We start from the raw sequence: 3,834 nt of genomic DNA, 5'->3' as shown, positions 1-3,834 counted from the left end.
TAGTCCCTAAGGACCCCAAAGCGGTTTACACGTTCAGTCATCCACCCACACATCCACACACTGGTGATGGCAAGCTACACTGTAGCCACAGCCACCCTGGGGCACACTGACAAAGGCGAGGCTGCCGGACACTGGCGCCACCGGGCCCTTTGACCACCACCAGTAGGAAACAGGTGAAGTGTCTTGCCCAAGGACACAACAACCGAGACTGTCCGAGCTGGGGCTCGAACCGGCAACCTTCTGATTACAAGACGAACTGCCAACTCTTGAGCCACGATCGCCCCGAAAAGGTAACATTGCTTTGAAGTTTTTAGAATATGTGACATAAAGTTCTGGGGTTGTTCCATTTACAGTTTTCCCTAATTACTGTCAGGTTGGAGTGGTGACAAAATTGTGCAAAGCCTGCAGCATCCACTCCAAAGGCTCCCGCTTTGATCTCATCACCAGACTGAGGGAGAAGATGAAGAGCAGGCAGACATATGATAAGGTCTTTCAAAGCATATGGGCTGCCTCTGGTAAGCATCACTTGGTGATTATAAGAAGTAGCATTAAAATATTTAATTACAATCACACACAACTTTTTAAATCTTTGCTTGCAGGAGGATGGTTTGTAATACTATGTCCACATGTCATTGTATACAGTGTTAAATTTAATCTCCGTGCTGAAAGTCCCCGGGATTTTGCTGACCTTCTCCTGTCCTGGAATCACATGCCAAACATCTGTGTTTATGATTTTGCGAGGGGTTTGGCGGCACACACCAATTTGCGGGTTCCTGATAGACTGCCATTTCATCCACATGAAGGTCGACTGGCTGAGCCCACTGAGGAAAATGTCAAGGCTGCACAGGATGAAAGCCTGAAAGTGAATCTTCCATGGCTACATGAAAGGATGGACAGTGTAAATGAAAATCCTCATCCTGTCACTGGATCATCTGACCATTATGTCCTGTATGACAGATTTCATGAGGGAAATACAAAAGATCCCAAGGACTTATTACGCAGAGTTCAACTTGTCCCAGAGCTGAAAGGCTGGCTGAACAGTCAAGTTGTTGAAAGGTTCTTTGCAAGCATGAGGAAAAGCAATTACTTTTTAAGTAATATGAGTCCATCCACACATCTGTTTCTGATGAGAAATATAACTCATCATTATAACACTGTCACCAACAAGAAACTTCTGGAGAGGCAGCTAAGACATGGTCGACCTGGAAAGATCAATATCTCATTGTCGGCACTGGGTCAAGCTGTCGTAGGTAAGTACATGCATTTTCACACGACCAGAACACTGTCATTGTTCACAGATTACATTTGTTCCTGTCTGTGTGTGTATATTGTTGTTTTCTTTGTGTCCCTAGCCCCACAGGTGTGCAATAAACCCAGAGAAACCACAGAAACGGTGTTGAACCCAGCACCTTCAATGTCTGGTGACAATGGTAAAATTTCTTATTTTGAATAGTGATTGTCATATATAGGTGAAATAATAATCTTGCATTCATTATCTTGGTGGAGTTGAGGGCTCATAAAAGAATTTGTTACCTGCTGTTTTAAATGAATTTCCTTCTATAAATAGTGCTTATTTTTCTTGCATTTGTATGCATTTAATATGCATTCTATGTAGTGTTTTGTCTAAAACCTGTTGAAATCCCTACAGAACCTCAGGTAAGAGTTGACAACAAGAAAGGCAATAGAAGGTCAACAGATGCAACTTTTCCTGACCTGTGCGAAGCTCTGACAAAGCCTGAGAATATTTTGGCCAGCCGTTCATCCTGGTGTTTTGTACCGCACCCTGGCCAACAACAGCTTGCATGTTAAAGTTTTCACATGTCACAAAGTGCTACTTTTAGTGCTTATCTGATTTTGTCATCCACAGTCTGACACCTCTCTGGGTTTTTTTTTAGCTCAACTATGTTCTGGACATCAGCAGACCCAAAGATGAGCTGATTGTTGAAACGTCTTCTGGATGTCTCACGCGGGCTGATTTTTTGACACTGGGTTTAAACAAACAAATAGAATCAACTGTATTTTTTATTTTTTCTATGAATATGAAATAATAAATCTGTGAAGGTTCTCAGTCATCCAGGTCATCGTAGTCAAAGGAGCTTGCAAAGAAAAGCGTCTGGACTCCTTTAAGTTGCTTGAAGACGTTTCACCTCTCATTGGAGAAGCTTCTTCAGTTCTAAGGTCAAATGGTGGGGAGTCCCAGATTTAAACCTAGTGGGAGTATCCCCCCAAAGAGGGACAAAAGGACCCCCTGGTGATCCTCTAATCGCCTGAGCCAAGGTGTGAAAATGGGTGTGGGTCCCAATCAGCCAGGGTTTCGGGTGAGCTCATTGTGAAACCTGGCCCCACCTTATCATGCGAATTCCTGAGGTCAGATGGCCCAGGATGTGAGTGGGCGTTAAGGCGTCTGGGGAGGGAACTCAAAACTGGATTATAGATGGCAGACAGTTGGTGTCGTAAACCACCGCCTCTGTTCAAAGATGGTCGCTCACAGTGGACATAGATGGCCTCTTTCACTCCTCTTTCAAACCATCTGTCCTCTCTGTCCAGAATGTGAACATTGGCATCCTTGAAAGATTGTCCTTTTGTCCCTCTTTGGGGGGATACTCCCACTGGGTTTAAATCTGGGACTCTCCACCATTTGACCTTAGAACTGAAGAAGCTTCTCGGATGAGAGGTGAAACGTCTTCAAGCAACTCAAAGAAGTCCAGACGCTTTTCTTTACAAGCTCCTCTGACCATGAAATAATAAAGTGTCCATCCGGGGGTTTTTTGTTTCAGATTGGAAATGGATGTTTTGAGCTTATCACTAAAATTGTTGAGTCAAAGGTGTTGTATATTGTGTACGAGTATTGCCGAGCTTTAATTTAAAGACTTGTTTTTAATGTGCTGTTTCACATTTTCTAGGGGATAAGCATTTACATAGAAAATCTGTATGTCATCCGGACTTGGCTTGCACCCTGTGGCTGTGATCCATTGCAGTCCTTTCCTGTAAGTATACCATCCTTTAAAAAAACAAACAAGTAATCAGAATGAATTTTTATAGAACTTTAGTGAGAGTTCATATACTGAATACTTAAAAATAAAATTCAGTTTCAGACTGATGCTCAGAGGATGGACATCGTAGTTCTCCATCTCCGGACACCTGGTCATTTCCAGTTGTGTGTAAGTCTGAGATCTATTCAAACTTTTATGACGCAGTTTCAAAAGTCTTTCTTTATGATCACTTGCAATGACATTGTTTTCAGGTTTGAAGTCATGGCTAACTGTCTTTTAGGTACTGAAGCCACCTAAAAGAGAAATCCTCTTTCTTGACCCATTATACACAAAGGCAGGATTTGGTGGCCAACAATATATTTCACTTTTGAGGTCACATTTTTGATTTGTTCCAGAGTTTTCAGGAACCTGTTCAGTGTTCCAGGTTAAGTGCATCCCAGATCATGTTCTGCTGATCTTGAGTGTTCACACATACACTCACATGCTTTTTTATAAACTATATCAGCATGATGCATCACCATTTTATTCTTTTTCTCATCTTCACATTCTGATCAAGTCAGTGATGCTGTCTTTAGATGAGAGTTTCAGACATAAATAGGCTCTTCAAAATGTTCTAGTTTAACATAAACAACATTAAATTTAGTTTATAAATTATGCCAACCTGAAATTAAAGCTGAAACTGCTTTATTGTGACTGTACTTTTTCATTTTGTTAATTGTGTCGAGGTCGTGTTCCCAAGGCCTGTAGTTACAGCTGGTGCTATTAGCAATAAACATTTCACACCCATCATGATGAGGTCTGTTAACTTGTGAATGTAACTGTCTTGAAAAAAAGGAATCTT

General features: G+C 41.7%; 2 protein-coding genes and 1 long non-coding RNA gene across 3 annotated transcripts in view; 2 read left to right on the top strand and 1 right to left on the bottom strand.

Moving 5' to 3' along the window:
* LOC109198185 (low affinity immunoglobulin gamma Fc region receptor II-b) overlaps nt 1-3,834 on the top strand; it is a 997,390-nt gene that overhangs the window by 416,523 nt on the left and 577,033 nt on the right. The gene's annotated exons all lie outside the window — the stretch shown is intronic.
* Nucleotides 1-3,834, bottom strand: part of LOC109201287 (obscurin) — a 493,328-nt gene that overhangs the window by 291,098 nt on the left and 198,396 nt on the right. The window lies entirely within an intron of this gene.
* Nucleotides 1,197-1,864, top strand: LOC102080099 (uncharacterized). Its single transcript, XR_001223598.3, has 3 exons — nt 1,197-1,250; nt 1,353-1,430; nt 1,649-1,864. It is a non-coding gene; the product is annotated as an uncharacterized LOC102080099 (long non-coding RNA).

Source organism: Oreochromis niloticus, linkage group LG3 (genome assembly GCF_001858045.2).
Source record: "Oreochromis niloticus isolate F11D_XX linkage group LG3, O_niloticus_UMD_NMBU, whole genome shotgun sequence".
NCBI lineage: Eukaryota > Metazoa > Chordata > Actinopteri > Cichliformes > Cichlidae > Oreochromis > Oreochromis niloticus.
This window is presented reverse-complemented; position numbering and strand designations above follow the sequence as displayed.